At 37.0% G+C, this 13,306-nt stretch overlaps 1 protein-coding gene across 6 annotated transcripts in view; it reads left to right on the forward strand.

Moving 5' to 3' along the window:
• SETD9 (SET domain containing 9) overlaps nt 1-13,306 on the forward strand; it is a 437,944-nt gene that overhangs the window by 174,965 nt on the left and 249,673 nt on the right. The gene's annotated exons all lie outside the window — the stretch shown is intronic.

Genomic DNA, 13,306 nt, shown 5'->3' on the forward strand with positions numbered 1-13,306 from the left:
ATTTACAGCTTTAGCATTGCGATTGGGATAATGGGGCGGATAGGTACTGTGTCCAGAACTGACCACTCTTTCAGACTGTCTGAAGATACTTTAACACAGTCACAACTACAATGATCTCATAAACTTGATTACCAGCACAGCCATATGTATGTCCCAAAATGCTGTAGGCTCATGAACTTGATTTTACATTAACTTTTTTCTCTCTCTCTTTTCACTCATACATTAAACAACAAAAAACATCTCTCATGCCTCTTATCTTTTAGTCTTCAGGGTACTGCCCTAGACATAAGGGCCCTCCTTGTGTTAATTTCCCCATTTTGTTGTATGTGCATACACATTAATAAACTTCTACTTACTTCCTGTGGAGTCTTCTTACTATTACTTTTACATAGTCCTATATATATATATATATATATATATATATATATATATATATATATATATATATACACACACACCTAACAAGCAAACCCAATCATTCAACAAAACAATTAATCACTCCTTCATCTTTTTTTTTTAAACTACAATTATCTAACATTGAAAAAAAATATTTTACACATCCATTTTCCCCATTTAGTCTAGTAGCAGTTTGCATAGCCTGAATAGTTAGATATCTGAATCTCTGACCATCCCATACAAAACAGCATGGAATTCATAGAATAACTTTCTGTGTTGGGACCTTGTAATTTATTCCACACTGTTCTGCAGCAGTACCTAAATTCAGATCTGAGTCCTGGCACCAAATGTTTAAGTTACCAAATAAATACCTTTTAGTCTTGAGTTAAGAATAATACTTCAGGATGTGCAAAGTACTAGTTTATTCCATAAACAGTACTGGGAGACTGCCTGCCAAGATTTTTACATCAGTCTCAAAAAAAGAAAGAAAATAATACTACATATGTACCTTTTATCAATTTCATGCATGCAGAACTGTGACTTAACATAATTTTTAACAAATAGTACAGTTTTTTATATATTTTATGTCCTTGTGATCCTCACTTAGAGCTTCACGTGAACACTTGACAATATGCTTTTAAAACATAGACCACCTGGTCTAAGAATTTATCTTTTGACCTTGTAACATTCAGTACCAGTACATACTATGCTACAGACATCTTTACAGTGATTTGTCCCCCAGCCTGATCAGGCCAGAGTTTACTCTATTAACATTCTGAGATCAGACTCTTTAAACTTCATAACATCCCTTAACTCCTTCAGCACTTACTTTGACTTCAGTTATCTGTCAATACAGAGTGAGTGCAATTGTAAGACACTTAAAATATAAAACTACTACTTATATGAAACTATGTTTTGCATAGTTGTAGATCTATTTTATGTTTTGATTTTGAAACATAATCATATTTTAACAGATTTTATTTGACTCATTTGTGAAGAAAAACTGCAAGTTAATATGATTTTGTGAAGAATAATCATTAGACATATTTCTGTAACATAATGTATATGTAACTCTGAGATTGCACAAACTCAGAGAAGAGGGAGAAAGACAGTACAGTGCCACAGTTACCTTCTTGCTGTTGTCCGAGTCTGACAGAACACCAGCAGTCTTTTAGGTTCATGTTCTGAGTGCTGATTACCAGGCCAGAGACAAACAGTAGGGCTCACCAATTAATGTTCTTAGCCATAGACTGGAATATTAATTTAATTGCAACATTAATGCACAATGCCTATGAACTACCTTAAATATTTTAGGGCTTATTTAGCTGTCTCCAAGGTATGAACACCTTTGTACCAGAGGCTGTCAGATGCTGCATGAGTTTCTCCCTCCTCCTTTTATCATTCATCTTACAAAGGCAGTGCAATCACCACTGTCACCTCTTTGTAGCAAGCTTTTCATCAGCTGTTCCCCTACTTCCTTAGACTGCACTCAGATTACAAAGACTGCACTTGGTTCAGGCTGTCAGTTAAAAAAAACACTTCTGTAATTTAGTGTCCACAGTGGAATCCACCTCCCACAGAAGATCAGGAAAGAAACTGATTATTCAGTTTTCAGGAGGAAGCTTGTAACTTACCTCAATCATAGAGTTGCACTTGCATAATTTTATCCTGCATAGTGCACTTCTTACAATTTTTCTCCAGTCTTACTTCCCACATCATAAATTAAACCAAATGTTGATTTAAATATGTAACTAAGTACATCTGAATATATGTATGTTTTATTGCATTTTAGATTCACATATTTACTAATAGCTCTAACTATGCATTCTGTATACTATGCAACTTGCTAATAAACTTGACAACCTTATAAGTTACTGTAGGATATAAGGTTTAACAATTCTTAAAAGTAATGCCCTGTAAAAGTAAATTCTCAAAATGTTCTAATCATTGTTTTATAAAGTGTACTGAGTGATGTAATATCTCTCATTGGACTATTACTACTTAATCACTGTTAATACATCACTGTTAATACTGTTTACTATACCTATAAATAATGTAGTGTAACCTGCTTGTTCCTTTATCCTAGTTCATAGGAAGGGGAGACTAGCAAGATTACTCTCCTGAGGAACTAAAGGGGTGATCTGTTTAGTCAGTGGTGGTAGTGTGCACAGCCTGTGACTTGGTGTTTGGGCTGTATTGTGTGTACAGTGGTGTTCTGTTTAGTCAGTGGTGGTAGTGTGCACAGCCTGTGACTTGGTGTTTGGGCTGTATTGTGTGTATAGTGGTGTTCTGTTTAGTCAGTGGTGGCAGTGTACACATCCTGTGACTTGGTGTTTGGGCTGTATTGTGTGTGGCGTATCATCTTGATTTGTGTGGATTATTAACTGTTACTAGAACTGTTTATTTCAAGACTGGAGGTGTCTTTATTGTGCTTTAAGTGAAACATTTTTTTGGTGGGGTTGGTTCTGGGAATCACCTTTTCAGTTTCATTTCTAATGTTCCTTGAAATGGTCTGCAGTTTATGACTGAGGGAATTGCGCTATCATTTTTCTTTTTTGCAGGGGTTGGCTTTTTTCTTTCTTCTGTCATTTGTTAGTATGCACTGAGTCTGTGTTTGAATATCAGATCTCAGTTCCATTACTGAGTAAGAATGCTGCCTCATGAGATTCATATAAAAAGCAGAGGTTATTTGTGCAGCTTATCTAATTTTATGGCAATCGTTGCTTGTGTGCAGTAGCTTTAATGTCCAAATCAACTGCTTTGAAGATTATCTGGGACATTTGGTCTTTGATTATTATTTTCTTTGTTGGTACTTCAATCCACTACTGTATGCCATCCATCTAATTATGTTACAAGGTTTTTTTTCTGTTGAAAAATTTATGATTTTTGGACTTTGTTTCAGTACCAGGAAAATGATAGGAATGGTGTGTTAATTTACATTGCTGTAGCATAGTACATTTGGTGACAGTGACATGTATCAAATGATAATTTTACACAAAGCTGACAAGAATTTCAAGAGGAGGAGGAAGATAAATATAGTAATACAATTATAGATAATTTCTGTCAGATAATATGACAACAGCTTTTCAGGAATTCCACTTGGGAACAATAAGAGTAGTGTATCAACTAAACAAACAATACTTGAGCACTTGGCTACTAAAATGTATGACCACAGAGAAGGATAAACTGGACAAAGAAATAATTACAGATACACTGCATGCATTCTGCTTACATTGAGCACATTGGTTTTGGGATACATTGTAGCCAGCATTAGTTTTTCCAGGATTTCCTTGAACTATTTCCATTATAACTCCCAACAGCCTTTTAGGTAGCCTGTGGTGCCTTGCTTCATTCTATAACCTATAAAGCTATGCATTCTGATTTCACTTTATGACAAGTGAATTCTGGCATTGAAAGTTATTTTATAATCTATTTGCTAGTTGTATTAGTTCATAATTTATAACATAGTATTATCATATTTTTAAGTATTTGGATACTAGCATTTGTTGTCAGGGAGTCATTAGATTTTTTTAATGGATTATTTTTCAGAATTTAGTAGTAATACCTGTTAAGTGTTTTACAAAAGAATTATATCATTTGATTACTGCATATTTAGTTGCCATCATATTATCAACTTAGACTATGCCGCGGTAGTGCAGCAGTAGCGTTGTCGCCTCACAGGTTCTCCCGTTCGATTATCGGCTGGAGTGCCTTCTGTGTGGAGTATGCATGTCCTCCCCACGGTCGAGTGGCGTTCGAAAGACATGCGTGAATGGGCATGCCTTCGTTGAAGGTTGGGCATCGGGCTGGCAACTCGGCACCATAAAAATTGACTGCCAATCATTAGCGGACTGGAGTTCAACTGTGGTGACCCCTAACCGGGAAAAGCCGAAAGAAAAACAACAACATATTATCAACTTAATTTTTTTATTCCTTTAATTCATAATTCTGCTGATGAGAGTTTACTGCAGGTTGGTGTTGATTCACTTCTGCTCTCCCAATTTAAATAAGTATGTATTGGTGTGTTTAGAATGTAATACTGTGGAGGCATAGGGGTGGCAACCTCAAGTGCTGTTACTTGAAGGTTCCAGGGCTGGGAGAGCATACCTCAGTTTTGTTTACCTTGCACCACAATGAAATAAAGCTACCTGAGAGAAACTCATGGCTTCTAATGAAAATCTGATGTTTATCTGCAGCCTGGTATATTGTAATGGTTGCAGTATTGCAACAAGAGGTTCCTTCAGAAGAAACTTCTTATTATCAGATTTGCTGTGGATTACTGACCTGACATTTATAATAGATGCCTAGCTGAATGGCATCCTTAAGTCCTGTTTTGCAGCAGCTGTGCCCCTTCTGGTTTCTCTGTTCTTTCATTCATGGGGAATGATTGTGGGGTGGTACAACATTGTTTTATTGCCTGCTCCTGCATTTGATGCAGACAGCTGGATTGTATTCTCATTGCTTTAAATATGTCATGGATATAGATACCTCCTCAACTACCATCAACCTGGTTTCTTGAAGATATTCCTTCAGAATTTAATGGACTTCCTCACTACCTCAGTGTTGGAACACCCAGAATGATTTGCTATGATTCAAAATCAGGGTTAATGCAGAGTCCAGTGACTTGTAAAATAATTATCTTGTGTTTTGAAGTGGTATGGATTTATTTAATGCTTACCTCAACCTCTCATCCACATCAGTATAGTGTGGACTTGTTTTTTGTAATTTGTGTAATGGCTTCTGACCTGATATCATAATCAGTCTCATCGTCTAACCACTGCCAGGATTGGTTTGTGAATAAGCTGCCTTTTGTTGTAGCCTTCAGATCTTGATTCTGGGCAGTACAGGAACTTGAGATCTGCCCTGTCCTGTTATATGTCAGGTCTTACTGAAGTCCATTGGAGATGATCCAGATGAGCTTGTCTCAGTCTACCTTTTCAAATGGCCAAAGTGGGACATTTTCGGGACACACATCAGATTTTACAGGCCAGCACATACCCACGGTCAGTACAAAGGAGAGAACTTAACTTTTTTGCCTAAATAAAAGTTTATTCTTGTAGCAGTTCAGTTGCTTATTCTGTTTCTTGTAACATTTAGGTATTTTAGATACAGAAATAACTATTTTATGCAACTATTACATAAAATATGGGACATAATTATGTCCTACAATCTCAGGACATTTGCCATTTTTAATATTTTTTGTCAGGACACAACTGCCCAAAGAGGGACTGTCCCTCGCAAAGTGGGACAGTTGGTAACCCTATTCATCATTTTCCCCCACTTTTTGCATGTCTGTCCATCTGGTAATGCATGGAACCTGGTTTAACTCTGAGCTCCATGCTGTAGATAACAGGAAAAAGGGCTGAATGCAAATGGAGATGGTTTTATCTCTTGAAGAACATGTTTAGAGTGGACAAGCTTTTATATTTATTACTGCAGCGGTGTGTCAAAAGAAAGCAGATTTTTTGTTTAGTCACAGTAGAAAGCTCTCTTATCAGTTGGCTTTGTTTTTCTGAATGGTTTACAGGCTGTGCAGCTCGGCTTAGCTTCATACAGTCATAGGCATGTACCAGGCTAGCTACCGTTGAAGGTCCTTAAGTCTATCCAGTTTCCCTTTTGGTCCTTGAGTTAACCTACCCAGTTTGGTGTTAGTTTGTGCTTACCCACCCATCCATCCATCCATCTATCCACCCAAACCCCTTTTCCAATTTGTGCACATTGGGTTGGGGTGTCACTTCAACAGTGCCAGTCACTTATCTAGAGTCAGGGTTTATACCACTGGATGGCTAGCCCTTCATTGTTATTCTTCTACATTGCACACTCACACCTATGGTCAATTTAGAGTATCCAATTCACCTACTGCATGTCTTTGGAATGTAGGAGAAACTGGAGCACCCAGACAAATTCCATGCAAACACAGGGAGGACATGCGGACTCCGCACAGGAGGCACCCCATCTGAGAATCAAACTGCAGAACCTCTTGCTGTGAGGCAACAATACTAGCTGCTGCACCACTGTGCCACCCATAGTCCTTACCCATCCCATAGTCGATAAATTATTTTACCTTTAGTGAGCATAACTGGGATCATACCGTATGGAATGTAAGGAGGACTTGGGTGTGGGATAAAGCATTTACGAGCTGCTTCTGTTCCTTAGTTGTACAGGGAGCAATCTTGGGGTAAATTTTCTATTATCCATCTATAGATGCAAGTTGAATTTGAATATGGATAAGGATGCCAGGTACGCCAGACACAGGTCATCTCTTAGGAGTCTGTAGGATACCGAGTATAGTGACAGGGCTTTGACTCAGTCCAAGTAAGGCATGTTGTTTAGGCTTTGTATCCTTTTAGTAATGTGTATCAGTGGGTGTTCCAGTTGTTGCATATGTCTGGACAGATGCATGCCAAAAAAGGAATTATACTCCGTGATTGGCCTAATGAAGGTTGGTAAAGAGGACAGTGACAGCTCTAGATCTACACACAATATCTTATTTGTAAGTTGAGCAATATAAAAAGACTTTTTAATGACACGCAGGTAAAAAGTTAGGTCACTGTCCACATAAATTCCAAACAAAAGAATCAACTCTTAGGGCTGTATTATCTGTGTGGTATTTCACTGAGGTAGATGACTTCCCAAAAGATGCAATAATGCATTTTTTTGGTATTTAGTTTCAGTCCATGATCTGGGTACCAATTATTTGTTTGGGACAAACTTTCCTGCAGGATAGCTAAATTTGGGGATTTAGTGACTGCTCATAGCTTGCAGCCATCCACAAACTTAAGTCAGCCAGAGTGCTTTAGTACTGGTGTTTACTTTTGAGAAGTGGATACCAAACAGGAGAGGTCTTAGTCCCAATTACCGGGAGACTTCACTGGTGACTGGTCTCTTTGTGGAAGCAACTTCCCCTATTTTTATCTCCTGCATCCTATCTGTGAGCCATTTGGCAATCCGTCGTGTGACAGAGGGGTTTCTTCCCAATTTATTTACCTTTTCTACTATACTATGCCTAAATGGAGGATTATGCCAAAAACTTTGATCAGGTTGAGGTATGCGTTGTATACCATTTTACCTTCATCCATTGCTTTGATGACTTTGCTTTGGTGACCTTTTCAAAAAAAGTCCATCAGTTTAAGGAAGGATGACCTTCCCTTGATGAATCTAAATTGAGATTGGTCTAGAGGCTGGAGGTTCCCTGTGTCATTATTGATTAGTTCCATAAGTCCTTCCATGGCTTTGAACATGAGGGTGTTCAGATTATGGATTTGTACCTGGGTCTGTGGAAGGGGTCCTCCCTTATACCAAACATTGTCTAAAACCTGTAGTAAGGCTGAAGTTGAACAGTGTTGTTGGGGCAGGAGGTGATTGTATTATGATTCATGCTATTTAAGATGCATTCAGTGCTGTTGTCAGGACCCACTGATGCAGTATTTTTAGTTTTTGATAGTTTTTTAGGACTTGATCTTGTGTAATAGTGAGACACTTTTGGGTATATCTTGTGGGACAGACAGAGGGGAGATTTAGTTAAAGTTCGAGATGAATTTATCAGCTGGCAGGTTTGCTATATCTTTAGCCTCAGTATATGTAACATTGGTCACAATCAGCTAATTGCATTGCTGCATTATGCTTCTGAGGTTGCAAACATGACTAAAAAAGGCCTTGTCACTGTCTTTGGCTTGAGTAGCTATTTCAACCTCAAACTTGGCTTTGTTGGATTTTATTAAGCTGTTGAGTTTGCTTGCTACTGTGATGAAGGCTGTACCAATCGAAGAATTACTATTCTTACTTTTGGTCAAAATTCTTTCTTTTGTTGTTGATGTTATGGCTCCACCATTAGGGTTTGTTTCTGGGATTTGAACTACGCTTGTTCCTACAGGGTACTGCTGCATCTCTGTAGCTGTTTACATGCTGGTATAATGTGGTGTAGATTTGTACATATTCAGTGGAGCTAGCTGAAGTCTGATTGGGGTATAAAAGTATCTATGCAAATACTTCCAGGCAAAAAGGGTATAAAAGTATCTATGCAAATACATCCAGGCAAAAATCCTGAATCTTCGAGATTTTGTTGCATATTTGCTAACCATAGCTATGTTCTCCCATTGTTTCTTTGGGAAGAGAGATTAAATATGCAATTCACAATCTGTTCTCACCTCCTCTGATTGATTCCTATAGTTATCTTGCTGTATTTTGTATGCTTTACTAATTATTCCCTTTTTAACAGCAGCTTCTGTTCTAGATTCAATTAAAAACACAGCCAGTGCAGGTCTTTCATTTTGATTCCCCTATCACTTTCTCTTTGTCTGTACACTGATATCCATCCTTAATAGGGTAGGCAATCACTAGTCTGCAATACAAATGTCTTCTTGGCCTCTTCCCATTCTTTTACCTTTCCCTGTCTAATTATTTGTTTGAAATGCCTTTGTTCCTTTGCCCCCTCTTGCCTATTCTCTGTGCCCCTAATTGCAGCCACCTGTGTCAGTAGAATCTCCTTTCTTGTGTTCTTTTTATTCTCTTTCCACATATCCTTAGCTGCCATAACAGATAGCCTTTGTTTTATCTTCATTAATTTTATATCCCTAAAATACCTGGAACTGTTTACGAATGTTCCACAGTACTGAGATGTCCTTTTCTGGTTTCATCAGCTACAAAATAATATCATCTGCAAATAAAACTAACTTTTCTTGATTACCATGCCAATTATATCCTTGAATATATCTGGGTCCCTTATTTTTTTTGCCAGTGGTTATAAATATAATGCAAATAAAGGGGAAATAGGACACTCCTGTCTGGTTTCTCTGTTCAGACACAGCTTGCCAGAGACAAACCTTCCCACTTTGATTTTTTTGGCTCCGAAACCTCAAATATCCTTCTAATTAACCTTATTATTATATCAGAAAATCCAAATGCTTCTATTGTCCTGCTCATAAAATCCCAATTTAGTCTGTCAAATGCTTTCTCTGCATCAAGACCCGGCAGTAACAATGGTGTTTTCTTCTGTATCATTAATGTTGCTAAATGTTTGTCTTCCTCCCACAAAACCACACTGGTCGATATCTATCAATTTTGGCATCACCTTTTCCATTCTGTAGACATTATAGACATAAACACTTTGTAATCATGGTTTAAAATTGAAATAGGTCTATATGATGGTGGACCCAATGGGTCTTTTCTGTCTTTAGGTATTACAGCCACATCAGCTTTCTTTCAGGATGCTGGTGCTTCTCCTTTTAAAATACTGTTAAACAAAACTTTCCAGATCTTAATCACTTTCTTTCCTCCTGTCTTCCATAACACCACCAGAATGCCATCCATTCCTGGAGCCTTTCCTGCTGGTTGGTTATACATCACCATTTTTATCTCATCTCTTCCTGTCTTAACTGTTAGTCATTGAGCCTCCTCCACCAATACCCTTGGGATATTTAAGTCTTCCATAAATATTTCCATTTGTGCTTTTTCTTGATTTCTCCACTTCTCTGAGGTATAAACATTTTCATAAAATTTCCAAAATATCTCTTAATTAATCTCTACAGGATCTCCTTTTTTCTTGTTATAAGCTCCCTGTGTTTGGCAATAACCCTTTCTGCTTTCTGTTGCCCAAATCATTGTGCCAGAAGTTTTTGTGCTCTGGAGGCATTATCAAAAAACAGTTGTTTATCAGCAATCTTTCTAAACTCATGCATATGATTAAGGTACTTCCTTATTTTCTCTTTAACACTCTGCAAATACACCTCTTCTTGTTCTGTGAGATTCCTCTTATTTTGTAATACTGTAAAATTTGTCATCCCCTCTAAATAATTATTATTACTTCTTAATCAGATTTTTTTTCTTTTATTTCTATTCTATTTTTAAACTCCATCTTCCTTTTCCCACTCATTAGCTATAACCTCGAGAGTACTGTCTATCTTCCCTAATAACTCTTGAATAATTTCCACTACCCATTCCTTACATTCTCTTTAACAGGTAGCATTTTATCTTTACTTCATTACTCTACATTTTCATCTTAAGTAATTATTGGCACATGATCTGAAATAGTTATTGAATGTATGTCAAAGTTCTCAATTAAATGCACATGTTCCTGTGAAATATAATTTCTGTCTGGTGTAGCCCCATTATTGTACCTTGGTATTAATATGGAAATGCTCTCTGCAAGTTTTTACTACTGAATTCACATTTTTTCATACCAAATATTTTCATAAATTTCTTAGAAATCTATCGTCAATTGTTAAAATATTTTCCCTTCTAGGTCCCCCAGACATCATGATTGTTGCAAATCAAATTCCAGTCCCCACCTAAAAGCAATATTCCCTGCTTAAAGCTGATTATTGCTCCCCACATTTTTAAGCTGTTTAATAGCAGTTTTAGGTGGAATATAAACACGTGCCAGCATAATCCTCATCATTTTCCTACAGCCCTTACTACACAAATCTGCCATTATCCTTTTTTCCTCTTCTGTTGTTACTGGCACTCCTCTAGCAATTAATTTAAGTACTAAGTACTCCTCCTTTACTTTGATCCAGTATTCTGCAGAATATCCATCCTGAAACCCTTTCTTTTAACTAATTCACAGGTGTACTTTTTTCCAAATGTGTTTCCTTTAGCATTGCTATTTGCACTCTGTATTTCTTAATATAATTAAAAATTTGCTTTTGTCTATACCTGTGAGACCTTCACATTCAAAAAAATATGGGAAGTGTCGCCATTATGATAAGAAGTCATTATTCCCACCTGTTATATATGGTAGCTTTTTTAAGATCTATTTCCACCTTTTGTAATGCATGCACCTATTAATGTTTGACAGGTTAATCCTTTGCACAGTTATTTCTTATCATCAACATTGGACCCTATGTCTCATTTTACAAGACTTATTGTTTTAATAAAAACCCTCAAAAAAAAACTCACCCCAGAACAGCCCCTGAACCTGTTATCTTCATTCAAACACACATAACTATGTACATCTTGAAGTAATAAATTTTAACCCTCCTAATAGGAACATTTTTCCAAATAGACAGAAGTAAACACAGGCCATAATTAATCTGACATTGAGGTTAAGCAATGCTAAGATGCATGTGTTTCTACTAACACTAATTGTGTCTGTTCTTTTTTTATCTTTATTTCCCCCAGATGTGAAGCAACCTGCATGATTTCAGAAATCATTAATGTTTAGCCTCGAGGAAACCAGTGTCTGTCTTTTATTGCCCTGTTATCTGCTTGTCTTGTCTCCATGGAAATGTAAGAGAAAAAAAGAAAAATGTAGTCCTCTGCTACAGCCTGAAAGACATGCTGAAACATTTATTGCTAAAGAAAAACTTTTCATTTTATTTAGTGTTCTTATATTCATGTCTCCACTTAAAATTTATTATTAGATTAAGCCAAGGGTCTTAATCCAGCCATTCACCTATGCAAAGTAAAAGAAAACATATCAGCTTTATATATATATATATATATATATATATATATATATATATATATATATATATATATTACGATCTGTGTACATTTACATCCCATCCCCTACCTCAGTGACCCAAGATTACAGCCTATTAACTTAAAACATGATTTTGTCTAACTTTTATTCTCTTTTTGCAGTGTAATGCCTACAGTTCTTAATATACAAAAAAGGAAAACATAAGAGGAAGAAGAAAAATGGCATCTTTTACTTTAGTATCTATATCACATTCAAGATCAGAGAGAAGATCAGAGGTGAATCTCTGCCTGATGTACAAGACCATGTCCAACCCAGAATTGATGAACATGCTCCACCTAAAGAAAACCATATCCCCTTGAGCCACACGCGCTAGGGATCTAAACCTCACCACAACAATAAATAGGACATGCTGGAGAGATAGAATCCTGTCCCAGAGACTTCCCATGCTTTGGAAGAAGATCCCAATCTACATTAGGCAGAGCTCCTCACTAACACTCTTCAAAAGAAACCTTGATGAGTGGATGGGAAACAGAAAGTTTACCTTGGGGATCACTTCAGTGGCTTTGCTGGACAGAGGCACAGGGAACTAATCTAAGGGGGCAGCGAAAGTCAAAACACATTCTGGCTAGGCTTATAAATGCCTTCGGGCAGATAGCCTAGTACCTACCTATGAACCTATAAGAATAACTAAAAATACATAAAATATTAAATTTATATCTTCCAAAGTTTCATAGAAATACTGTCAGGAAAATTGTTTTACTTGCAGTTACCTTTTCTCCTCTTTTTTCCCTCCCCTCAGAGTCCTTCCATATATTAACGACATGAAGTTAGGCAAATGCTTTGCATTTCTCCACAGGTTTAATAAAATCAACAAAAGTCTACTCTTTCCACTTATACAGCGGTATGTCACATATGTGATTGATGCTTTGCACACTCAGATTTATTCACTAATTTCATTGGTGCTGGTCTTCTTCCACTTCACCTGCATCTCCCAACTCAAAATTCTGGTTCAAATTCCAAGGTATTCCAGATTCTTCTGGACAAACCCTGTGCTTTTATTTGTTTCTCAAGATTTTTGCTTTGGAACAGTAGAAAAGGTTTCACTGGTAAAGTCTCTTGTGTGCTTTACTATCAGAAGAATGAGAAGCAGATTCCACTTCTGCTTGATGGCTGACTTTTTGGACAAAATTTTGCATTTCCTCCTTAGCCTGTTCTACATCAAAAATGAATTTGATCCTCCAGAAAAAATATTCCGAAGACACCAGGATACAGCAGCTTGAATCTTATAGATGTTTCTTGACATTCTGCGATTACTGGAATACATTTGTTTCTCTTCTGCCTGGTTTTACACTGAATAGTTATTTTCCACAAACATTCTGCTGTCTCTCAGTACATTGACCTTTTGCCACAGTTTTGTCAGGATCAACTCTTTCTGCTGGTAGGTCTGCATCTTTACAAATAAAGGCCTTGGTTGTTTTCTGTGGCCAG

The sequence above is a fragment of the Protopterus annectens genome, chromosome 2.part2 (assembly GCF_019279795.1).
Source record: "Protopterus annectens isolate FY-2018-M chromosome 2.part2, PAN1.0, whole genome shotgun sequence".
Taxonomy (NCBI): Eukaryota; Metazoa; Chordata; order Ceratodontiformes; family Protopteridae; genus Protopterus; species Protopterus annectens.